This window comes from Sapajus apella, unplaced genomic scaffold (genome assembly GCF_009761245.1).
Source record: "Sapajus apella isolate SASKATOON/1434 unplaced genomic scaffold, GSC_monkey_1.0 scaffold47, whole genome shotgun sequence".
Classification (NCBI taxonomy): Eukaryota; Metazoa; Chordata; class Mammalia; order Primates; family Cebidae; genus Sapajus; species Sapajus apella.
In genome coordinates this window covers 3294786-3322171 of record NW_022436987.1, presented here as the reverse complement: position 1 = coordinate 3322171, position 27386 = coordinate 3294786, and the positions used below count along the sequence as shown (strand labels likewise).

The 27386-nt window shown below is 38.4% G+C and overlaps 1 pseudogene; it reads left to right on the top strand.

Annotated features, from left to right (window-relative positions):
• The first annotated feature begins 5722 nt into the window (after nucleotides 1-5722).
• Nucleotides 5723-5816, top strand: LOC116525383 (annotated as a pseudogene).
• Nucleotides 5817-27386: the final 21570 nt, after the last annotated feature.

Sequence of the window (27386 nt, the reverse complement as noted above, 5' to 3'; positions counted from 1 at the left end):
GCATGGTACTGGTGTAAAGATAGGCTCACAGACCAATGGAACAGAATAGAGAACCCAGAAATAAAGTCAAACATTTACAGTCAACTGATTTTCAACAAAGCAAGCAAAAACATAAAATGGGGAAAGTACACCCTATTCAACAAACGGTGCTGGGATAACTGGCAAGCCACATGTAGAAGAATGAAACTAGGTCTTCATCTCTCACCTTATACAAAAATCAACTCAAGATGAATCAAAGACTTAAATCTAAGACCTAAAACCATAATATTTCTAGAAGACAACATCTGAAAAACACTTCTAGACACTGGCTTAGGCAAAGATTTCAAAACTAAGAACCCAAAAGCAAATGTAACAGAAACAAAGATAAGTAGATGGGACTTAATTAAACTAAAAAGTTTCTCCACAGCAAAGACATAATCAGTAGAGCTAACAGACAACCCACAGAGTGGGAGAAAATCTTCATAACCTGTGTCTGACAAAGGATTAATATTCAGAATCTGCAAAGAACTCAAACAAATCAGCAAGAAAAAAAACAATCAATCCCATTAAAAAGAGGGCTAAGAGGCCGGCATGGTGGCTCACACCTGTAATCCCAGCACTTTGGGAGGCTGAGGTGGGCAGATGACGAGGTCAAGAGATCGAGACCAACCTGGCCAACATGGTGAAACTCCGTCTCTACAAAAAACACAAAAATTAGCTGGGCATGGACAATTGCTTGAACACAGGAGGCGGAGATTGCAGTGAGCTGAGATTGTGCCACTGCACTCCAGCCTGGCACCTGGCAACTGTCTCTGTCTCTGACTCTGTCTCAAAAAAAAAAAAAAGAGGGCTAAGGACACGAATAGGCAATTCTTAAAAGAAGATATACAAATGGCCAACAAATATATGAATAAATACTCAACATCACTAATGATCAGGGCAATAAAAATAAAAACCACAATGCAATACCACCTTACTCCTGCAAGAATGACCATAATAAAAAAAACCAAAAAATAATAGATGCTGATATGGATGTGGTGAAAGGGAATACTTTTACACCATTGGTGGAAATGTAAACTAGTACAACCACTACAAAAAACAGTGTGGAGATTCCTTAAATAATGAAAAGCAGACCTACCATTTGGTCCAGCAATCCCACTACTAGGTATCTACCTAGAGGAAAAAAATTCATTACATGAAAAAGATACTTGCACATGGATGTTTATAGCAGTGCAATTTGCAATTGCAATTGCAAAAATTTAGAACCAGCACAAATGCTCATCAATCAATGAGTGGATACAGAAAATGTGGTATATATATATATATATATATATATATATACACACACACACACACACACACACACACACACACACCATGGAATAAGGAACAAAATAATGGCATTCACGGCAGCCTGGGTGGAATTGGAGACTCTTATTCTGAGTGAAGTAACTCAGGAATGGAAAACCAAACATCACATGTTCTCACTCATAAGAGGGAACTAAGCTATGAAGACGCAAAGGCATAAGAAGGATACAATGGATGTTGGGGACTCAGGGGAGAGGGTGGAGGGGGATGAGGAATGAAAGAATACACACTGGGTACAGTGTATACTGAATGGGTGTTGGGTTCACCAAAATCTCAGAAATCAGCGCTAAAGAATTTATTCATGAAAGCAAACACCACCCGTTCCCCACAACTTACTGAAATATAAAATATTTTCATATTTTTATAAATATAATTTTCATATAAAAATTTTAATAAAAATTTTATATAAAATATAAAAATTTTTATATTTTATATAAAATCCCCAAAACTTATTGAAATATAAAATAAATTTAAAACACACAAAAAAAGACTTTGCCCAAAATAATTTTAAAAAAGGGCAAGAGTCAGGGAAGGTTTCATGATGGGGCAATTATGGTCATAGTTTATAAGAGCAGTAAGGGCTGGTTATATGGGAAAAACAAGAAAGTTCTCTACACTTATGTTAAGGCTGGTGTTTGGAAAGCATGGGGGAGTTTAAGGTCTCTGAGTAGAATTGTGTAGCAGCTGCATACAACACTAGTAGAGATGGGGGTGACAGGAAGTGATGCCACACCACAAGAATGTTATGACTTAAAAGGAGGTTGAACACAATATAAAAAGGCATGGGGAGTCACCAAAGAGTGTAACACACGGGCAAAAGAAAATAAAATTTGCATTTTAATATTAGCTAGTATTGGCTGGGCATAGTGACTCATGCCTGCGATTCCAGTACTTTGGTTGGCTGAGGCAGGAGGATCTCTTGAGTCCAGGAGTTCCAGACCAGCCTGGGCAACATAGGGAGACCCCATCCATTAAAAAATAAAAATAAATAGCTAGTATTTATTGAACGCTCTATACATTACTAAGTCCCTTACATGTATGAACTAATTTAGTCTTCACAACAATACCATTTGACAGAGGAGCTGAAAGGTAGTAAATAATTTGTCCAAATATTCAAAATTATTTTGTGACAGGGTAGGACTTGAACACAGATTTCTTGGACTTCAGAGTTCATGCTTTTGACTAGCAGATGTATTCTACTGCTTCTCATACAATAAAAGAACAGGAACTGAAAATACCCTCAAGTTTGGCTTACGTGCCCCAGGCATGGCGTTAGTAACTGTGCACTGAGATCTTGTCTCCAATATGTAGCCTAGGCTGGAACAGCCTTATGGAGGTGGCCAGATTGGATTGAGCTGTATGCTTGGAATAACAGGTCTTAAGCAGAGATTGTGGGCAGAGTTGTTCAAATCAATACTGGATGTTCTTGGAGGTCCGACATACCGCCTGAGATCATCAGGCGTCCTTGTGCAACTCTTTTAGCCTCCGAAGGATCTCATCAGCGTATGCAATTTGGGCATAAGATACAGTCACTTCTGGGAAGTACACAAGGCAGTTCTTATTAGGAAGTTCATGTTTCCCCTATCTTTTGGCTTCTCAGACAGGCCTTTATAAAGGTGGGGAAAACCAGGCGAAAATTATTTCAGTCTCTGTGATTACTGTTGCCAAATACTACCTGCTTTTTTCTAACATTGTAGCCTTTGCTCAAACACTCTGTGGACTTCTGATACTTAGCAGTTTATAGAATTTCAAGTCACTGTTACAAAACAAAATTGTAGCAAACCTATTTTTGGTGCTAGGGCCAGATATCATTATCAGGATATCTCTACAGGAGACTGGAAGTCCTTGTAGGTCAGGATGGCCAAAAGCAGCAGAAACATGAAGAACAGAGCACAGATGATCCCACCTTCATAACTGCAAACTTGTTTCTTGGTCAATTGCTTTGCTTTATGTTTCATTCGCATAAAGCAATCAATGACTATCTTTCAGTGGAGTTTTGTTTAGAATAGTAGTCTTGAATGTTGGTTTTGGGGCCTCTGGAAGACCCTGAGACCCTTTTATGGGTTCTATGAGATCAAAATTATTTTCATAATAATTTAGAAATGTTATTTGCCTTTTATCTCTCATTCGCCCAAGAATGTACAGTAGAGTTTTCCAGAGGCTACATGATGCATTGTATCAGAATAGATGAATGCAGAAGCAGACAGAATTCAGTTCTAAGCCAGATACTAAAGAAATTTGCAAAAATGTAAAACAACAACACCCTTTCAAATATTTTCTATCAAAATTGTTATTTCTGTTAACAGGTAATAGGGTTATTATTTTTGAACGAGTTAAATAAATGTTTTTAAAAGTCTTAGTTTGAATATTGAATATAGTAAATATGAGTTTCTATAATCTACGTAAACAAAAGCTCTTTGGGGTTCTCTATAAATTGTAGAAATACAAAAGGGGTCTTGAGACCAAAAAAGTTTCCGAATGCTGGCTTGGAGAATTCACTGTAGTCAATTTCTCAGTGACTTTGACAGGAAGGGTGTATGTCCTGATTCCCCCACCTCAGGAAATAAGAGGCAGCAGGAAATACATGTGTTTACAGGTCCCTGGTCTCCCTGTGTCAAACGTTGCTCTCTGCACGGTTGATCTGTTTCCTTGGTAACGTAACTGTAGCTGCCACCTGTGGCCTATTAACAACCTCCCTGGCCAGTTGGATTCTACAGGGCAATGACTGGGAATAATTAGGAAACTTAGTAAGGAAGTTTCCTGGAACAGGAAATTGGTTCCTCTGGAACTTGTTAAGCATTAACTCTATATCCAAGACCATGAAAACATTTACTGAAATTAGTACCAGTGTGCAGATCCTCTAGGAGCACTTAGGGCAAATGGAGTCAGGAATCAGGGACTATGAGTTTATTCTTAAAGGCTTAGGTGTCACTTTAAGCTATGATAAGGGAGCAATTAGGTTAAAATGACTCCTGAGTTTCTAACGAAGTCATAGTTTTAAGCCTCTCCCTGGGGTTAAACACTGGTCTAGAGCAGAGGTGTGAGATGTAAATAAAGTCTACTTTAAATCCAGATGTTTCCCTTCACTGAGCCCCTTTGCCACCATAGACTTCAGTAATAGTTACAAAAGCCTGCTGATCCTAGAGAAGTTGACCAAACTTAAGACAGCCTCAGCCAAGCATGAAGTTCTGACGGCTTGATTAGTCTCAACTCAATAAAAAGCAATACATTTTTCCCCAGATAACACTTGGAGGCTTTAAGATTTGTCCAATATAAGCACATGAATATGAAGTAAAAAACAAAAACAAAAACAAAACAACTTATAAGAAAAAACAGTTATGTTTTCCCTGAAGAAAAATAAAAGCCAAGGATTCAATAGAGTGAAAAGAAAGAACCAGGGGCCCAACCCAAAGGTCTCCATCTCGGGCGGGTTTCCTGCTCGGGGCTACAGCTTGCGGAGCCCAGGTCTGTGCCAGGCTAACACAGTCCATCATAGAAAGTGGTACATTGGACAGATAAACGGCAGCGCCATCAGTTCCTCCTATCATTCAAATGCTCTACAGATGGCCTGAAAGGGAAAGCAGTTTCAGTTCCACTCAAAAGATCAACACATTACAGTCAGAAGAGCATGAGCAGAGGGAAAGAACATTTCAATGTGAAAATTTTGTAACAAAAGAAGAAAAATACAAAAGTTTGAAAATATAATGAATAATGACTTGAGTGCCTAACACGAGCTGGGAACTCTGCTGAGCTCTTTGTGCTTTCTCATTTAATGCTCTTAACAGTCCTGTAGCGTGGGCACAACTATTACCTTCATTTTACTCATGAAGAAACCTAGCTGGGAGAGCTTAAATACACTGTCCAAAGCTAAGTGGCAGAAGAGGCAATAGAATACCTTTCTCTTTAACTCCAATTCTCAGTTTTGACCATATCCCAGGCACAGCATGCCACATTTTCTTCTTCATTCAACTCACACTTACCAAGGGGTCACTCCATGCTAGACCTGAAAATAAGGAACCAAAACAGACATTGTTTCTGCCCATATGGGGCTTATAGTAAACAGCGAAATACATACATAAAATAATTACATAAATCAGCACATCATCACAAGCCAAGATAAGTGTTTGAAGGATTATGTAATGCAAACCAATGAGACTATGTATCTATGTATCTATGTAACTATCTTCTATCCATTGATCTATCTATCTTAAATAGGAATTAACTAGGGAGTTTGTAGAGAGTAGGTGACAGAGAAAGCCATGGGCAGAAACAACAAAAGCTCTGTGGCAAAAAGAAATCTCAGGCAAAGAACTCAAAGAAGTATGAGAGTATTAATGTTATCACTGAGTAGGTCCCAGGTTTAGACATATAATGCTTGCTTCAGCAGCACACGTACTAAAACTGAATACAGAGAAGATTAGTATAGCCCATGTGCAAGGATTAGACGTAGAAAACTTTAATACTTCATTAAGGATGCAATTGAAAAATCTATGTTGCTATATTTTTATTTTTTGTTTGTTTTGAACTGTTTGGCTGTTTGTCTTATGTGAGAAACGTTTCATATATAGATGACAGAGAATAATGCAATAAATATTCATGTAACTACTACTAACTTAAATATACTACAATAGGATAATGCTGTTAAGTAATATGACCTCGATTATAATTGAAGTTTCTTGCATATACCTAATGACATCAAAAAGTTTTAAGCCGAGAGCAGACATGAACAGATTTGCATTTTGAAAAGATCTTTGAGAAGTTGCAGTGTAGGCGATGGGAAACAGACATTGATAGGGGGATTCCATCAGCTGACTACTGAGGTGGTCTGAAACTTACTGTGGGAGGAATCTGGATTTGTGCCTCCATAACATTCCATCCTTGCCACTCAATGGGACTTTTAAATCTGAAAACTTTTGTGTTTCTCAAGCTGTGTGAAATGTTCTTAAAGTTATCTTTGACTGTTTTCTCTCTTCCATTTTCTCTGTTTTCTCCTTTTGGAACTCTATTTAAATAAATAGGGATTGAGTTTCTGAATATATTTTTTGCATGTCCACTTTTTGGTTTTCCAAATCTTTTCTTTTGATCTGCTTTTAGGAGGTAAAACGAAGTTTAGTTTTCTAGTCCATCAGTCCCTTCTTCAATCATGTCTATTTCCTCTTTCAGCCCATTCTTTTATCTAATAAGTTTCAAATATTTTTTCAGTCATCACAATTTAGAGTATTTAAAGTAACTTTCAGCCCATTCTTTTACCTTTCAGCCCATTCTTTAATAAGTTTCAATTATTTTTTCAGTCATCACAATTTAGAGTATTTAAAGTACATAATGAAATCATCTTCTTAATAATTGAAGTAATTTTAACTTTTTTTTGTTTTGTGATCTGTTTAATTAGGTATTATCTCCTGTTAATGAAATTAAGTTTCTCTTTTTCTTTCTTTCTTTTTTTTTTTGAGGCAGGGTCTTGCTCCGTCACTCAGGCTAGGGTGCAGTGGTGAAATCGTGGTCCATTGCATCCTCGACCTGTTGGGCCAAGAGATCTTCCTGCTTCAGCCTTCTGAGTAGCCAAGGCTCGCACCACCATGCCTAGTTAATTAAAAAAAATTTTTTTTGTAGAGACAGAGTCTCGTGTTTCCCAGGCTGGTCTGGAACTCCTGGGCTCAAGTGTTCCTGCCTTGGCTTCCCAGAGTTTTGAGATTACAGGAATGGGCCATTGCTCCTGTCCAGTTTCTTTCTTTAAGGCATCGAATTTCCTCAAATGCTTGATTGCTATCTCACCTTTGGATTGATAATTTCTATTTTCTATTATCAATTTTCAGTTTTAATTTATTTCCATAAACACTGGGCTCTATATAACTTCTATCTTTGGAAATTTATTAAAAACTTCTTTGCAGCCAAGTCTATGGTCAATTTGTGTAAATGTGTCATAAGCATTTGAAAGGCACATGTGTTTCTATTGGGATCTAAAGTTTAGCACACACTCACCCACGTGCATCCACACACACACACATCTAGAGTTTTCTGCTTCATTTTAATGTCCATGAATCAGTTCATTGATCATTTAGCTGTTGCCACCTGCTGGCCCAGTGGATCTCAGAAGCCCCTGTCCCAGTGCAGCTCTTCAGGCAGCCTGTCTGCTCATCTTGGCTGACTCATGCGTTGCTGCCATGGCAAAGAGGCATTGACTGCTGTTGACCCTAGACAGTCTGGGCAGTCAAAGCAAAAATGGAGTCAGATGGAGAGTTTAAAGAAATGTCAGAATTGCTCACTTAGTGACTGATAGGTCATGGTGATGGCAGCAGCCCGGAGGCATTGCCAGGGATGCATGCTCCATGGAGCCGGCGGGAGCCTTGGACAAGTGGAATCTCTGCCTGATCCGAGTTGGAGTGGGACCTCCCAGGGTGCCCCTGCAGCCGACCAAACTGCAGCCTGTAGATCCGGGCCTCCGGCACCATGGAGCAGGCAGGAGCTCCGCCCTCCCGGGTACAGCTGCAGCTGGATCTGTGGCTACAGGTCCTGGCTTCCCACTTCATGGAGCAAGAGCAGTAGCCAGAACCTCTCCCTTTCCCGGTATCCCTGAAGTCTTCGGGCCTGGGAAGGCCCCCCTGCCCTTGCAGGCTCAGAAGTGCCTGCTCCCACTGCCTGGCTTCTCTTGGCTGTTGGTGCCCGTTCAGATCTCAGAGAAGTCTGAGTGAGCCTTAGCACCATGAATGGCAGTAGGAGGCAAACAGGTTCCTGGGCAGAAGGGGGTGGTCCTGGTAAGGCCCCACCTTCAGACCAGGGAGGGCCTGAAGGCTGGGGGCTGGGCTGCCAGCCCCACAATCCAGAGTGGGGGCTTGTGGGGCCTTTTCCAGGACCTGCCACTCATGGATGCCCATGGACCAATCAGCATACACTTCCCCCCCTTTGAGGTTCATAAAAGCCACGGGCGCCGGGCACGGTGGCTGAAGCCTGTAATCCCAGCACTTTGGGAGGCAGAGGCGGGTGGATCATGAGGTCAAGAGATCGAGACCATCCTGGTCAACATGGTGAAACCCCGTCTCTACTAAAAATACAAAACATTAGCTGGGCATGGTGGCGCGTGCCTGTAATCCCAGCTACTCAGGAGGCTGAGGCAGGAGAATTGCCTGAACCCAGGAGGCGGAGGTTGCGGTGAGCCGAGATCGCGCCATTGCACTTCAGCCTGGGTAACAAGAGTGAAACTCAGTCTCAAAAAAAAAAAAAAAAAAAAAAAAAAAAAGAAAGGGCTCAGCCAGAGCAGGGAGAGGATGGGGAGAGGACTGGGTGATCAGCTGCACAGAGGAGCTACCCACTCTGCTGAGAGCTGTAGAGATCACAGGATGACCTGCCAGCCGCGAGGAGCCACCCTCTCCATGACCTCCTCTCTGCTGAGAGCTGAACATTTGACAGGACTACCTGCCTACAGAGAGGAGCCACCCTCTGTGGGTCTCCTCTGAGCTGTTGTAACACTCAATAAAGCTCCTCTTCATCTTGTTCAACTTCCACTTGTTTGCATACTTCATTCTTTCTGGACATAGGACAGGAACTCGTGTAAAGGCATCACTGGCCAGCCACAGAGGTTTCGGCCAGAAAAGTGGCACCCCAAAGATCCTGTTACAATGGGACATTAGGAAGAGGGAACAATCAAGAATAAAAAATAATGACAAATATGGAACCAGCCAGCTATGGAAAAATTACTTATACACAGTATTCCTTTTAGCTGATTTTCTTGGGCTTCGCAAGCATCACCAGGAAGTAATGATAACTTATCTGTTTTGTTCCAACATTTACAGTCTCATAAGTGTGATGGTAGCTAAAATTTCAGAGCCTTTTCTAGGTCTCAAGGAGTTAGAAAAGCCTGCTGAAATCTGGGTTATAACAACAAGCCCCCACGGCTTCCAGTGCATTGGCATCATAGAGAATTACAAGAGTTTAATGTCATCCAGATAAAGCTGGAACTCAGTGACCCACTTCCTCTGAGTTCACCTAAAGGAGCTATAAATAGGGACATGTGTCATCTTAATGGGGATCATTCTGCTTAGGCATAAAATCTTACTAAGCCAACTTAGAGGAGGTTGCAGTTCCTTGTCAATTTTTGATAGCCTTGTGTTTATCCACTTTCTCAGACAAGGACTACAGGAAATGAAGGGAAACGTGTGGGGATTTTGGAGAGAATTTAATGAAGAGGCTGTTTACCAAGGTGTGGGCAGAGTCACAGGGAATCATAAGGGATGTTGAGGCACTCAGAGACTAGTAATATTAACTAAACATAAAGCCATTAACATGCCTAGGGTTGAAATGGTAATAAGGAATTAGTGTCACCAGAGCTGTGGACATGTGGCAGGGGGTTGCTTGGTGAGAGCACTAATGGTAGAGGGACCAGACACTGCCAGAACCACAGTCAAGGGGAAGCAGGGAGGAAGCCAGAGAATACATGCCCTGACTTCTCATCCCATATCCCACACTTCAACCTTCTGCTGGTGCCTGCAATCAGCTAGACCCAACAAGAATGCAGAGATCTAAGAGCCTGGGTGGTGCAGTGTGTGTGTGTGTGTGTGTGTGTGTGTGTGTGTGCATGAGTTTGTGCAATTCACTGGGGCACAGAGCAGAGTTGATCAGAGAAGGGCAAGTAAAGATTATTACTCAAGAAGGAGATGTTAAGGCACTTTATATTTAAAAAAAAAAAAAAAGAAAAGATTATTACGAGGTCAGAAAAAGAATAACCAGAGCGTACACTGGTGCTTGTTCCAGTCAGTTGGGGCCAGGACACAGGGTGTGTTTTACATGCAATATATTGAAAATTGTAGTACCTGCGGCAGAAGAATTAACCCAGGATTGCTGTTCTCTGATGTGGACTGTGTATATGAAAAACACTAGCCAATAGAGATATAATCATAGCTACATTTTTATTCTGTGAAAACTCTTTATATATTAAGAGCATTTGTCTTTGCACACAGAACATGTTATTTATTTATTTATTTATTGAGACAGGATCTCTCTCTGTCTCCAAGGCTGGACTGCAGTAGTGCAATCAGGGCTCACTGCAGCCTTGACCTCCTGGGCTCAAGCACTCTTCCTGCCACAGCCTCATGAGTAACTGGGACCACAGGCATGTGCCACCATGACTGGCCAATTCTTTATTTTTTGTAGAGATAGGTCTCGCTATATTGCCAAGCTGGTCTCAAATTCTTGGGCTCAAGCAGTCTTCCTGACTTGGCCTCCCAAAGTGCTGGAACTGCACAATAAGCCACTGTGTCCAGCCGTAGAACATTTTAAATTGTGCTGTTAAATCTGTTTTACCTTCATGATTCTGCCTTTGATACCATCCTTAGAAAGCATTTTCCTACCCTTAAGGATTTATAGATGTCACCCAAATTTCAGGTACTTTGTTACTTTTCCAAAACTCCCCACATTTATCGTGCAATTTATTGAAATAGTCGCATATTTAAAAATAGATTCATATATATGAGTTTATAAATATTTATACCATATTTCTTTTCCTTTATGTGCTTATTATTCTCCTGGGCCAGTGCACCACACTGTTTTAGTTATTACTTTGTTATTGTTAGGATACATTTTAAATCTAGCAAAGAAAAGTTTCTTTCTTTGTTCATTTTCTTATTTAAAATTTTTATTTTTCAAAGTTAACAGAGAAATAAATGCTTTAAAAGGCTAGAAAATACAGACAAGCAATAAAAACATGGAGAATACCCATACTCCCACCAACTTAGAGAAATATCGATAATATCCAGTTGTACACTCTCCCAATTTCCTTTTTTCTGTTTATAGTCCTTCCAAATTTTAGACATATATATTTTTACTTATAGAAATTAAATTATCTCATATATACTGTTTTGAATCTTTTATTTGTAATTTAATAGAAGACCATGGGCATTTTTTCTATGCAAGTACAGATAGTATCCCATGATATGAATGGTCCTGGATTTACTTACACATCCTTCTTTTGATGAGCAATTAAGTGGTTTCTGATTTTTTCCATTATTATACAGAATACTAAAATGTATATCCTTGCACTTACATGATTTTTTTTCTTAGAATAAATTCTTAGAAGTGCAATTCTTTGTAAAAAAGAAAATTACATTTTTAACCTCTATAAATGTTGCCAGGTTTTCCTACAGAAACACTTCATTCCTACTACGTATGAAATTTCCCTTTCCTCCTTAGCCTTACTAGCATGGGAGCTTTTATGCTTACATTTTAACTCTTGACTAACCTCATAGGTAAAAATTAATATATCACTATTATTTTGTTTACATTATTTTGATCATGAATAACATTGAGCCTTTTATCTTATATGTAGTTTATTTTTAATGAATTTATATATACATACACAATTTAAATATGTATCCTATATCTATATTATATAATATATAATATTCATATATATTTTAAATTGGATGCTTTTTTTGGTTTGTGAGTACTTTTTATATAATGTAAATATTAGACGGAATTGAATAGACTTCAACTATTTTTTAGTTGCCTTACAGTTTCTTTCCAATATCTCACCCATATATTTAAAACATGTATGGGATCAAATATGTCATTTTCATTTTGAATCCTGGTCTTGGTGTCATCTGAAGAAAAATCTGTCCAACTTAAAGTTCATTAAAACACATTTTCCAACTTTTTCCACAGACACATTTACATTTGGCTATGGTATGAGCTAGATATCTAGTATTTGTTTTCCAAAAGAATAGTCTAGTTTTATACCAATTTTGAATAACATTTTTTCTGTCATAACTTGAAATACTTTTAAAATCTTATTTTTAGCTCCCAGCTATACTTTTGTCTGTTGTTTGAGTCTGTTCTGTTACTTGATCTATTTTTCTATTTCTTGGTGACTTCCATAAAAAGTTGTTTTTTGAGGCAGTTCACTGGCGAGGCAGAAATCCTAAAACACAAACCTATTCTGATTGGTTAGTTAATTAGGATACTCCCAGCTTAGAGACGCTGAAGGGCTGCAGACACTGAATTCAGTTATTATCTAAGTCAATTGGAACATCCTGTAATCCTTTAGCAGGTGTGAGTGCAACCTCTTGCAATCTCCTGTCTCCACTTTAAAGCCTAGCCTTAATTACTTCATTTTCTTTCACGTAGTGAGATTTTTTTTTTTTTTGAGAGAGAGAGAGAGAAATAGGAGGAGAGAGAAAGAAACAGCTAACTCTCATGCTGAGTGAGAGAATCCAGAAGATGGAATCCAGGAGAGGAAAGCAACTTCCACACTGAGTGGAAAGGATTAGAGAGAGATGGAGTTTAGGAGGGGAAGACAGGCTTCCACAAGAGAGTGTGGAAGGGAACCCCAGAGGGAAAATCGAGGAAAGAGAAAGATGGCTTCCATGAGAGTGTTTGTGGAAGGAGACCCAAACATGGAGTCCCCATAGTGGGAATTTTATAGTGCCTTGCCCTAGCTCCTGTAATACCCTATCCTTCCCGTAAAGAAACCTCATGGCAATGATGGAGATTTGCACAAGCCCTAAGAGCCATTGATAATATCATTTTTTGGCACCCTGTCATTACAAATCTCCGTACCTTCCTGACTTTCATCCCCATAGAGAGTAAAATTTTCAGTGATAGACATTTGTAGTGCCATTTTTGTTGTTGTTGTTGAGATGGAGTCTTGCCCTGTTGCCCAGGCTGAAGTGCAGTGACGTGGTCTTGGCTCACTGCAACCTTTGCCTCCCAGGTTCAAGTGATTCTCCTATTTCACCATCCCAAGTAGCTAGGATTGCAGGCACATGCCACCATGCCTGGCTGATTTTTCTGTATTTTAGTAGAGACAGGGTTTCACCATGTTGCCCAGGCTGGTCTTGAACTCCTGAACTCAGGCAATTCACTCACTTCAGCCTTCCAAAGTGCTAAGATTACAGGCATGAGCCACAGCACCCAGCCTGTAGTGCTTTTTAAAGGCACTAAAATTGACACTGAGAGTCAATTTTTATTTACTGCATGTGGAAAGGACAACAATATATCTGGACAAAAATGCTTCGAGAATGTACTGAAGGCCCCTCTCACTTTTCACAGGTACTGAAGGCAGATTTAACGTTTATTTCCCCAAAGGGTCAGCCCTCTTAAAGTATGTTGATAACGTTCTTCATTCTCCTTGTAAAGAGGCTTGTGAACATGATAGTGTTTATATCCTTAAAATTCTAGCAGACAAAGGCTGTAAAATTTCCAGAGAAAATTCCAATTTACCAAGGCCTGTCAAATACTTCAGACGCTTGATATTAAACCAAGGACCTCTCTTGGATCCTGATCAGGGACACAAAGCTTATATTGTTTGGATCTGAGTCTCCACTAAATCTAATGTCAAATTGCAATTCCAAATGTTGCAGGTAGGGCCTGGTGTGAGGTGATTGGGTAATGGGGGTGGATTTCTCATGTGTGGTTTATCACCATCCTCTTGATACCGTCCTTAGGATAGGGAGTCTTCATGAGCTCTAGTTGTTTAAAAAAGTGTGTAGTGCCTCCCTGTGCCCTGCCTCTCTTCCTCCTGCTCTGGGCAGGTTACCTGCTTACTTCCTCTTTGCTTTCGCCCATAATTGTAAGTTTCCTGAGGCCTCTCCAGAAGCCAAGCAGTTGCATTAGGGGTTCTTAACTGAAAACATGGAGATCAACACAGACCCCTTGGCTGTTATAGCCAGCAATTAGATTCAGTGGCTAAGGGACTCCCTTTCCGCATGGCACCTATGTCAGGCACTGTGGCTTTAACCAAATCTATGTTCCTCATGCTGTAGAAGCTTTCATCAGTTCTCCTAATACTCAATATCTTTCTGTGAGTCACTTTTTATGAGATCTTGCTGTTGAATTCTTCTCATATTCTTCTTTCTCATTTCAATAAGTCATAATCCAGCAACTTGCCTTCTCTTACTCAATGATGAGACACCACATAACTGCCTAAATCTAACTGACCAGCTACTAAAATCTAGAGCTGATTTACAAGAAACCCCTATACCAAATGCAGGATTTTCATAGTTTACTGATGGATTGTACATGCCAGTTAATGAAGGAAAATATGTTGCTCGATGTACTGTTATCACCCTTTTTAAGTGACTGAAGCGGCCTCATTGTCAGTGGCTGCTTCAGCCCAGCAAGCAGAACTTTGTCCCTTACCCAGGGCTTGTATCCTGGTGAAAGGTAAACCTGCAGGTATTCACAGAGTCAGCTGTTAGGTCTTGGGGTTGTTCAAAATTTTGTTATGCTTCAGAAGTAAAGAGAATTTCTAACTTCTGGGGTGAACCAAATAAAAAATGGAGCTTTTTTTCAAAATTTTATAAATTCAACTTCTCTTGGCTTTGGCCATAATCACAATTCTTGGGCACTCAAAATTGGAATCTGTTGAGGCTAAAGGAAACAACGTGGCTGCTCATGCACCACCACAAATGGCTACGTTGAGTTCCACTACGACTGAAAACCTTATTTATAGCTAATATTAATTATTTTCCCCAAAATAATCTAAATTATGTTGTTAAAGTGGCTCAGTCTCAAGTCACACATAAATAAAATCATTTCTGTGCTGAAAACGATTGCATTGTTTGCCTAACAATGAATTTATAATATGGTCCAATGATAAACCAGTATGATGAGAATCTATAAAAGATTCCTACTTGAAATGGCACATCAGATGACTTACTGGACAACTGATAGACTTACAAGTTTTATGAAACTGTATTGGTGGGGAAACATTTCAGGACCGCCAAAGAGGTACAACTGTCTTGTACTGCTTTGGCAAAATTCAATCCAGGAAAAGCAGTTCAGAGTTCCAGGCCATTTTGACCTGCCTAATTGACCCTTGTTTCTTTAGAAAATGGATTTCATCCATCTGCCTCCCTCTCAAGGTTATAAATATGTTCTTTCTATAATTTGTATGTTTTCTCACTGGGTAGAAACATTTCCTTGCCAACCTGCCACTACCTCAGCTGTTGCAAAACAGTTATTAGAAAAGATTATTCCTACATGGGGTATACCCTTACAGTTACATAGTGACTGAGAAACTCACTTCATTGGCCATATTACAAAACAAATTTGCAAAATGTGGCCCATATTACAACACTTAACATTGGGTCTACCATCCTCAGTCTTTCAGATTGGTGGAAGAAACAAATGCCATTATCAAAACTTAACTGGCACAATTTGTGGAAACATTAAAATTGCCCTGGCCAAAGGCAGTTTATCTGGTCCTATTGAATTTAAGGTCTCACCTTTTATAAAATATAAGTTGCTGCCTTTTGAAATTGTCACTGGATGATTGGTGCATTTAGCCCTCTCTGCTTTTGATATTCGGTTGACTAAAGGAGACATTCTCCAATATTACAAAGAAATAGTTAAGGCTGTAGACAAAAAATCATACTCTGGTAGACAATCTTCCCACACTGTGCTTCTGGGATGTGAAAATACCAAACCTCACAACCTTTAGTCTGGTGATTTTTGTCTATTGGAAGAGATATTTACAAAAGAATTTCCTTCATTCTTGGTGGAAAGGTCCATATCAGGTACTCCTTACCAGTCCCCATCCTGCCAAACTAAAAGATGTTGACCCTTAGATTCATGTTCTCATTTAAAGGATGCTGTTACCTCCTGCTGGAATTCAGAAACAATCAAAGACTTGAGGTTAAAAATGACCCAGAAGTGCAGCATATGACAGCTGAAGTTGACTAATCATCCAAGACCACTCAGACTAGACCTGTACATGATTAAGCTCCCTGCAACATTTAGCTACTTGTACGTTGCCTCCTCTATATTCTTGTTTTTTGCCTTCTACCGTCTTGCACAACAGAGTTACCTCATCACCAAGCAGAGGTTTTTTTCACTGGTGCCAATACCTACTGTTACACTTGAACAAATGCTTCTAACAAAGTAGAAACTGAGGTAAAATCTATGAACATGATAATTAGCTAAATGGAATGTCCACCATTAAAATGTTTGGCATTTTGATCTATACAGCTGACTACCCTTTATAGTCAAAATTTGGCTAAAATTCCATCTTCAACTTTTTAAACTCACTGTTGTGGTTATTGTTGCTGTAATATTTACATTTCTTACTTTGTTCCTTATCCATGTTAGCTTAGAAAAAAAAGTTTAACCAAAGTGATTGTCACTTAGAAGCTCAGCATGGTCTATCAAGCCTATGATTCAGAAAAGACATCTTATTTGATAACTTTTTTTGGACCAAACCCAGCTTGATAACTCTCTTCTCAAAATCTCTTTGTCACTGAAATGTGGCCGGGTATAGCCATACACTTCTTAGAACTTGCATCTCCCAATAAGAAACATGAATCCTCGACATGTTCATTTCAGCCATGAGGGACAAAATCAGACTTGCCAATTGATCTGCAATGTTCTCTGAAGAAAGATCTTGATCAAAAGGGGAAAATGTGAAAGAAAAGGAAATAATTAAGGCTAAAGCTTTAAAGTGGAGTCAGGAAATTGCAAGAGGATTGTACTCATGCGATGCCTGTTAAAGGTCAAACCACAGAATGTTTCAATAGCCTTGGATAACAACTGAATGCAGTATCTTTAGTACCGGCTTTCAACCACCCTCAGCTGGGAGTATCCCAATTAACTAGCCAATCAGAATAGGTTTGCAATTTAAGATTTACCCAGCCAATGAACTGTCTCCCAAAACATCTTTTTCTTGTGGAAATCACCTATAAAAAACTTTTCTAGCCACATATTAGATGATTAAATTTATATGAAATGTCCAGAATAGCAATTCCTAATGTATTTTCTGTTGCTATGGACTTGCTTATCCTGGACATTTCATATATATGTGTAGTCATATAATATGTAACCTTTTGTCTCTGTTTTCTTTCACTCAGAATAATGTTTTCAAGGTTCATCCATATTGTAGCATAAGTCAGTACTTGATTACATTTTATACATGAATAATTAGCTACTATACAGAAATACTACATTAAAAATATATTTATAATTGAACATTTAGGTTGTTTCCGTTTTTTGGCAATTATGAATAATGTTGCTATGAATGTGCACAGTTTTTTTTGGTGAACATATTTTTAGTTTTTTGGGGTATAGTTCTTTGGATGGAACTGCTGGATTATATGGTAACTATATGTTTAACTTTTAGAAGAACAGTCAAGGTCTTTTCTAAAAAATGACTTTAGCTATGCCTCATAAACTTTGGTAGCTATATTTTAATTTTAATTTATTTAAAATTATTTTCTAATTTCCCTTTGATTTCATCTTTGACCCACTGGTTATTTGTGGATATGTTATTTGCCACCGTATTTGTGAAATTCCAATTTTTTTTCTATTATTGTTTTTTAATAGTAGTCCACTGTGGTTATAGAACATAGCTTATAATTTCTATCCTTTTAGATTTACTGATATTTGTTTTTTGGTATAGCATATGATCTTTTCTGGAGAATATTTTATGTGTACTTGAGGATAATGTATACTCTGCTGTGGTTGGGTAGAATATCCTATAGGTTTCAATTAGGTCTATTTGGTTTATAGTGTTCAAGTGATGTATTTCCTTGTTGATGTTCTGCCTACATGTTTCATCTGTCACCGAAAGTGGGACATTAATATTTTCAACTATTATTATTGAATTATTTATTTTTCCCTTGATTCTATCAGTGTTGCTTCATATATTTTGGTGTCCTGCTGTTAGATGCATATATGTTTATAATTGCTTTATTTCCCTTATGGAATGACCCTTTTATTATTATAAAAGATCCCTGCAGTCACATGCTTTATTTCAAAGTCTGTATCATCCGATATTAGTGTAGCCATTCCAATTTTATTGTTGTTACTGTTTGAATGATACATCTTTTACTTTTATCTATTTGAATTTTGAATTTAAAGTGTATATCCTGTATATACACTGTAGATATTTCTATGTTATTATAGAATGACATATAACAAAATTGTATATGCTCTGTGACCCAGCAATTCTACTTTTAGCAGTCTTATTCCAGAAGCATCCATTATCCTACTGTTTACTGTGGAAATATTTGTAACAAAAAGTTAATCAATAGGCAAATGATTAAATGAATTGTAATACTTCTGTGCTATATCCTATGTCCTGTGTAGTTGGAATTATCTTAGTTCCAATCCCTACCTTCCAAGAAACAGAAGTATTTACCCTTTAAGAAGTATGGGAAAATTGTTTCAACACCTCTCTTCATCTCACAGTGACATGTGAAGATATGAAAAGAGTGATGACTTATCTGATTGGTGAGTAAGAAGAGACTGGATTAGTCATTTATTTATTCTTTCTTAGAATCAAATAGTGTATTCTGTGTCCTCTGTAGTAAATCCTGTAGGGGAAGCCTTTGCACTGTCAAAAGGTCTGCAGACCTGCAGAGGTCTATCTGACTATGTAAATCCATCTGGACTTCTCTAATACAGCCACATAAAGAGTTAAGATTTAAATTTAAGTGAAAAAAGCAAGAGAGAGAAATATATATACCTATGTGTATGTGCATGTATACATGTGTGCATATGTATGTTATTTATATATGTACATATACCTATTTATAGATCATATATCTCAAATATTTAAGAAATATTATATTTGCATATCATATATATAAAATTTCAGAAGTATGCATATAAAATTGTGAATTCTTGTTTCTATGAGGTAACAGTAGGGAGGAGTAAGAAGGATTTTTACCTCAATGTATTGTTAAAATATTTTAGTTTCTATAACCATGTACTTATTGATGTAATTTTAAAAGTTTGAGGAACAAAAATACCCCGGAAGAAAATACGTGAATATTTTCATATATAGTGGTTCAATAGTTATCTCTATAAAGAGAGTTTGAGCCAAGCAAAAAACAGTGGCTCATGCCTGTCATCCGAGCACTTTGGGAGGCCAAGGCGGGCGGATACAAGGTCAGGAGTTCAAGACCAACCTGACCAACATGGGGAAACCCCGTCTCTACTAAAAATACAAAAAATTAGCCAGGCATGGTGGTGCATGCTTGTAATCCTAGCTACTCAGGAGACTGAGGGAGGAGAATCACTTGAACCCAGGAGGGGGAGGCTGTAGTGAGCCGAGACCGTGCCACTGCACTCCAGCCTGGGCGACAGAGCAAGACTCCATCTTAAAAAAAAAAGAAAGAAAGAGAGTTTGAATAGTGGTTCAATAGTTATCTCTAGAAAGAGAATTTGGGGAGTCTATATTATTTATTTGTTTAATATTTTAAAACAATGGCCTTGTATTATTTGTTATGATTCATAAAAATAAGATTTAATATTAGCTTTTCATCCTAGGCAATAGCTAGCCTCTCCTAAATCATGTTGCTTGATATCTGTGATCATAGTCATATCCTTTCTTTTTCTTACATTTTGAGAATGGTTTTACTGCTTCAAGTCTAAAATTAACATGTTTTCTCTTTTTTTCTTCTTTAGTAGAATTAATTATGTTAACATAGTTTTTATTCATATCTGGCCCTCTGAAATAAACCTTACCTGGTACCTGGTCATGGTATAGACTGTTTAATACATAATGTATTCAATTCGAATGGCACGTGTTGGACTTAGGACTTTTGGCTGTATCTTCACAACTGATATTGGGTTGTAGTTTTTGTGTGTGTGTGTTTCTGATTGTGACATCAAGGCTATGTTAGTCTCAAAGAATGAATTTGGAAATCATGTAAATAAAACTTCCACACCTCTCACACTTCTGCTATTTTTAATAGTGATTATGCACAGTGTAAGTGCTAAGTGCTGGGTTCTTATATGCTTGTTAAAGTTTCAGTAGCTGCTGTACAGCTTTTTTCTTATGTCTAATTATTGTGCCTTTAAATTTTGGCATTTTTATTAATTAGATTTTTTTTGGACACTTTGCTGTTTACTGAGTTTTAAAATAGGAGACCCAGCCTTTAGAATTATTTATATGTTCTATTTCTTTTTCTAACAATTTTTCTTCTTCTTCTTACTAGTTTTCTTCTTCTTATCATAACTTCCTACTTTGACATTATGTATTTTGTTCTTCTTGCTTTCTGAGGTGAATGTGCAGTTTATTTTTCATTTCCTATGTTTAATAATAAGTATGCATAATAATAATAGCATTAATAATTAGGCAGTTTTTCTGAGGACAGCTCTGATTGGAGAGGGCCCTTATTTCCGTACTTATCTCCATGACACTTTGACTTAACCCTGGTAGGGCACAGGAATGGAGTGCAAGTTTCAGATTCAACTTGTGTGACTTTTATGTTCATGGAAGAATTATTGTTAAGTATTGCTTTTTTCCTTTTCTTCTTATTGGAAATCTATGTGACATTTTTATTTTAAAAATAGGATTTTTCTGCTTAAAAAGGCTTAACACTGTTGACCCTGTTTAAATTTGCTCAGTTTAGCTTTATTTTCTTCATACTGCATTGACATTCTCTGAGAAGATGAGTTACATAAAATTCTATCATTTACATCTGCTTCTGTCTAGAGTAATTTAAATGCGTGGTGGCTACCACCATTATTACTGCCCCCCTTCCTGGCCTCACTTCTTGCTCAATTCTGTTCAAGAAGATTTCAAAGGAAGTCAGAATTAAGAGTAGTATTCAGCATGACTCACAGAGCAGTGCTGCAGAAATAGAGGTGGATGAACACATTCTATTTTTTTCATTGGTACAGGCACTAGGTAAGACTAATTATTGAAGACACAGAAACATAAATACTAAATTTTATAATAAGAAAATAAAAAATACTAGAAACAACATACATTTTATTTCCAAAAATCCGAACATTGCTAAATAAAACAATACATTAAAGATAAAAGGAAAATAATCTTAGTGGGTAGATGATAGATGAAATGAAATGACTGGTTGACTAAAACAGAGAAAGAATAAAAGCAATCTAAAAAATATCAGAATTAAATTTATTTAATTATGTGAAAGTGAAACATAGGTGTTGCATATTATTGAATTAGTGCTAAATACACAAAGTCCAGAGAGTCTTCCACAATGCAGAGAGTAATAATGAGCTAAAAATAATGAGTGAAAGAGAGATGATAAAAAAATAAGTAGTACAGAGTCTGAAGATCCAACATAGAGAAAATAGGCATCTCTGAGGAATCATTTATCTTCTACAAATCAGAAGCCACAATAAATTAATGAAAATTTCATAAACTGAAAAAATGGTTCTGCAGAATGAGAATAGTCCCTGTATTTCAGGCAAAAATAATAATGAGAAGAAACCCCCATGGAGACAGATTAATGCAGTTTTTGAATTTCACAAGGGACAAATATCAAATAGTTTCAAGAAGTCTAAAGAACTTTGTGGGAAATGTTTATGAGCCAAGAATTTATGTGATAAGAGAATAGATACATTCTCACTTATATAGAGTCTCTGAAAATGAACTATATATGCACATTTCATTGAAAGTCATTCAAAGCTGTAATTATTTTGGCAAGAAATGAATCAAATATTAAATCAAGGATGAGGAAATACAGAGTTGAAAAACTGAACTTGAGCACTGATAAATTATACTGAGGTCTCTCATTTAATGCATATTTGTACCACATTTTACAGAATGGGATCTTAAAATACTGTACATCTACTTTTTTTACATGTAACAACCTTACATTTTTTTAAGTACCAAGAAGAAACCAAACAAAGAACAACTAACAAAGAAGAAATAAAATCTTAGTCCTAACCCCTTACCACAAGGTTATTGGGTTCATGGCTTCTTGCATTAGAATATACAATAATAACAGCTGTGCTATTGTCCATGTAGTGTTGAAATTTGCACACACATATATAGGGTCCAGCCTATATAGGGTGAAATTTCACAGAAACCTTATAGGTTTCTGTGAGGCCCTCCCTGCTGGTGTGGAGATGAGAAACTGTGAAAATAAAGACACAATACACAGAGATAGAGAAAAGAAAGTTTGGGCCCAGGGATCCACTGCCAACCAAAATGTGGAGTCTGGCAGTGGCCCCGAGTGCCTGGCCACTCTGACTTTTATTGAATACAAAGCAGTGGGCAGGGAAGGTAGGGTGAGGTAATGGTGGTCAGTGATAGGGTCAGGTAAATCATGTGTCTTGGAGAGAGGGGGCCCAGGACTTTCAAGTAGCAGAGGCGAGGAGAAAACCTAATGTGTCAGCACTCTTCACATATTTGTTAGAAATGTCGAGGACATTAATTCTTATCTTCTGAGAAAAAGAGAAACCAGGTGCAGAAGTAGAGTGTGAGAGTGGACATGGAACGTGACCGCTGAAGCACAGCATCACATAGAGACAGTTAAGCCCCCGGATGTCTGTGGGCCTCTCTGACAGCCACCAGGCCTACCACAAGAGCTTGGCAGAGCGGAGTTTTCTCCTCACTTCCCCAAGGAAGGAGATGTCTGAGCCATCTTGGATGTCTTCTTTCCTAGTTGGCTAAACAGCAGGCGCTTTCACAGTGCTGGCAATGCTGCACAGCCGACGCGTTCTCCAGCAGCCCTTATGAAGGCGTGACAGAGGGGTTAGAACATCTTGTCTTAGGATCAGTTTATTCACAATGTCACCTCAGTTCCATCCTTCATAACCCAATAGTCATTAGTAAAATTAAAGGTTATATTGAGTATATGTCTTTATGATTATAAGTAACTCTAAGATATATATGATTATATAAAGGAATAACTATGTGCCTACATTTCTAATTCTTTTCTAAAGAAATCAATATTTATATGGGAACAGGGCTGAGGCTTCAGACTCTTGCCATGGCACTTGCGGGGTTCCTCCCCCACGCACATATTATGCTTGTTCTTTCTGAAACACAATAGATGGGCCAAAATGTCCTGCTGTACAAGTGCTGTGACTTTTCTAATAACATCCTCATCATTTTCTCAGTAACAGATTAGTATTAAATCCTAGGGAAAAGTTGCAAGAACTCATTTTCTTAAGTTATGTACAATACACACTCAACAAACTCCCCCCATTTATACCACTGTATGAACCTGTTAACAATGCATTCAAGATGGCAAAAACATGCAAGTAAGTGGCTTCTAGCTTCAATGCCTTAGATATTTTAAATAGTTATTTTAAAATGACATTTTGTAAGTATTATATTTAGTTTAAGGAAGTGTAAAAATTTAGACTTGAACTCATTAGAAGGAATATGTAATACATTGGACAGTTTAGTTCAACTCAACTTTTAAATCAATATCTTAAAATCAAATTTTAATATAATGTGTTTGAATTTTGCAAAGTTTTTTTCAGGTATCAAAACTTTGAACATTTTTTTTTTTTTTTTTTTTGGGACGGAGTTTCGCTCTTGTTACCCAGGCTGGAGTGCAATGGCGCGATCTCGGCTCACCGCAACCTCCGCCTCCTGGGTTCAGGCAATTCTCCTGCCTCAGCCTCCTGAGTAGCTGGGATTACAGGCACGCATCACCATGCCCAGCTAATTTTTTGTATTTTTAGTAGAGACAGGGTTTCACTATGTTGACCAGGATGGTCTCGATCTCTTGACCTCGTGATCCACCTGCCTCGGCCTCCCAAAGTGCTGGGATTATAGACTTGAGCCACTGCGCCCGACCTTGAACATTATTTTATTTTATTTTTTTACTTTCAGTTCTGGGATACATGTGCAGAACGTGCAGGTTTTACATAGGTATACATGTGCCATGGTGGTTTGCTGCGCCCATCAACCTGTCATCTAGGTTTTAAGCCCAGCATGCATTAGGTATTTGTCCTAGTGCTCTCCTTCCCTTTCCCCCAACACCGACAGGCCCTGGTGTGTGATGTTCCCCTCCTTGTGTCCATGTATTCTCATTGTTCAACTCCCATTCATGGGTGAGAACATGCAGTGTTTGGTTTTTTGTTTCTGTGTTAGTTTGCTGAGGATGATGGCTTCCAGCTTCATCCACGTCTCTGCAAAGGACGTGAACTCATTCTTCACTGGTCATTAGAGAAATGCAAATCAAAACCACAATGATACCATTTCACTCCAGTTATAAGGGTGATCATTAAAAAGTCAGGAAACAATAGATGCTGGCAAGGCTGTGGAGAAATAGGAACACTTACACTGTTGGTGGGAGTGTAAATTAGTTCAACCATTGTGAAAGACAGTGTGATGATTCCTCAAGCATCTAGAACCAGAAATACCATTTGACCCAGCAATCCCATTACTGGGTATACACCCAAAAGATTATAAATCATTCTACAATAAAGACACATGCACATGTATGTTTACTGTGAAACATTATTATTTTTATTTTTAATGCTTTAAAGGCTCTTAAGTAAAATGTTTTTTCTTAGTGTGATGTTTCTTTTAGGGGCTTATGAATTGTTTGTTGCTCCTTTACTAATGGAGCAAAGGTTTGTAAGGTTTTAGAGGCAGTTTCTTTTATTTTTATTTCAGAATTTAAGCAACTGTTATGTTCTCATCTGTCACATCTCAAAAGTTAGTTTTCACCCTAAAACTGTGAGGTTCAAATAGGATTTAAATTGTCAAAAAAATTGGGTCTACTCTGGTGCTTTTTGCATCATGACAGTAATTTGATCCTGCAGCTTAAGAATATGGAGAATACAGAAGTCACAGGAATTATAGGGCTCAGACATCTACTCCGATACAAATTATTTACCAGCTGGCCCAGGAAAGGTGAACCACTGCTTGTCCTATGGAGCCTCAAGCATGTGTTCTTTGGAAGAGAATATGGAAAGCCTGAAGGAAATCTGCAGATGTGCTTTTGTTGAGATTCACTTGGGGTGGCTGGCAAAATATTAGCAAAATATTAGGGAAAGTTACAGATTAGTTTCAAACCTTTTGGAAGCCCTAAAGGTTTTATCGGGATAGATCGAAGGCAGTCGGTCCATTACTAGGGAAGAGATAGGGACAATAAAAGACTTTCCTAGTTTAAGTCTGTTTACCCCATATCCCTTTGTCTCTACTCTGTTTATTCATGTACACTTCGTGCTGGATGGCCCTCTGGGCGGGAGATCAAAGGGGAATTACCCTTTAATAGTGTTTACTCTGGGCCTGGAACCTAAAGCTTTTATCATTCGTAAAACCACTCTTTTAACCACGTTAGTTATTCACAAGTGTGTTGACTTAGAACCTCTATTATGAAATCTTTATGGAATAAATATGTGGATGGACGGGTTCTTAGTTGATTGGCTGCATTTTGCCCTCTGAAAGCAGCCGACACCATCCCTCGCCCACTTGAATCACTGAACCAGGTGTGAGAGTGCACTTATTCAGCCGTCATTGAGTCAGTCTGCTGGCCAGACCTCCGCAGGTTGTGATAAACATCTCAGGGGGTGACCACGATGTGATCAAGGTCACATGCTTTGTTTAATTCCTTGTTATATTTATGTACCTAAGAATACTTTGGACAAAAGCAAGGTAGGTTTCTGGTTCAGATGGCAGCACGAGTGTGAAAAGCTTTGCTGTGCATTGGTCACTGTTGCAAACAGGCTGATGCCCAGGCCAGCCCTACCCCCAGCAAACCAAGCCCAGCTCTGGGCTTTCCCCTGGTGGGGGACAATGGAAAGCAGTGCAATCCCTGTGGGCATAGGAACAATAGGCCACAGCCCACTCCAGAGAAGCAATTTGGAGCCTGAACCTAGCCCCATCATTTAGACATATACCATGAACTAGAGGACATTTGTGCTATTATCAGCCCACACTCCTGTAACAGGTCAGCCAGGTCACTCTATTTCTTATTCTTTCTTTTTTTTCCCCCTTAAAACATATTTAGCTGACAAATAAAAAATTGTCAAGGAGTACAACATAACTTGATATAAATATACATTGTGTAATAAAGGACAGTGAAAAAAGAAAGTGAAGAAAGCTGTAAAACCTCTTATGGCCTTAGATCTTGCAGCAGCGTCTGCACCTGTTAATCCCCTGCCAATCTCCTTCCTAGGACTGAATCTGGCCTCCACCATTTCCATACTATGTGTTCTAGGATCCATCATTTAGTTGCTTTAAATTCCACTTTACTCATCTAGGTTATGGTTAATCAGAATGGCTTTTGCTAAGTAATGATGAAGTGAGGTATGCCCATGTATGCAAAGGGCTTAGTGCAGGGCCTAAAGGATAGTGAGAGCCCAGTGAATGTTAAGTGCAGAGTTTAAGACCCTTTACAGAGGCCCATCTCAATTTCCTGCAATGTTCTGAGCAGGTACCTTAGTTCATTCTTTATGTCAGTGAAGTCCAAAACATGGTAAGGGAACTAACTATGTCAGTGGCAAGTCCAGACAAGGACAGAGATTTGTGAATTCCTTGGCACCAGCTGAATTCTGACAGTCAGACAAGTGAGAACAGGAGGACTCAGCTACTTTCTTTTTCTTGAGGACTGGAAATCAGGAAAGATGTCTCTAAAAAGGTAGCATTCAAATCCCTGTGCAGAACAAGGGACTCCTTGGCAGAGGAAAGCGTGAGGTGATTTGCTCAGAAACATGCAGCTAGGAGGTGAATAAAAGAGGTCTCCTGACTCTCATTTTGATGTTTCTCGTATTGATCAAATTGCTTCTATTGGAATCTTCTTGGAATCTCCAGAATATACTTTATACATAGCATAGATCCAACTGACCATAATAAGAAGTCACCTGGAACCACATTCTTCCATTAAAAAAAATTGAATGGCTGCTATGTTTAAGGCTGTGTTGGGCACTTAAAGACCTAGCATCGCTCTGCTAACCATCTCTTCTTTGGGCCAACAGCCTCCCAGTCAGACAGGTCTAAAGCTCCAGCATCATCTTTGACCCCTGTATTGTCTCATTCTCTGTCTCTTCCACTATCATTATTTGCTCACTATACATCTAGATTGTGGTAGCATCCTTTTAACTTTGCCCATGCCTCTAAGGCTTGACACTGGGCACTAGGAAGGTGCTTAGTTTGGAGTTAATATGGGGTATATATAACTTTGGAGTTAATATAGGGTAGAATCGCAACTGAAGAGTTGAGACTCTTTCCCAAATGGGATCAATTTCTTAATTTCTGTTTATTTATAAATAAAGGCATCAGCAAAAAGCATTTGGGATTCTATCACCCAGAAATAACCAATACCAACCACTACCAGCAATCTCTATATCTTTACATATTTCATATATATGTTTAAAAAACATATGCA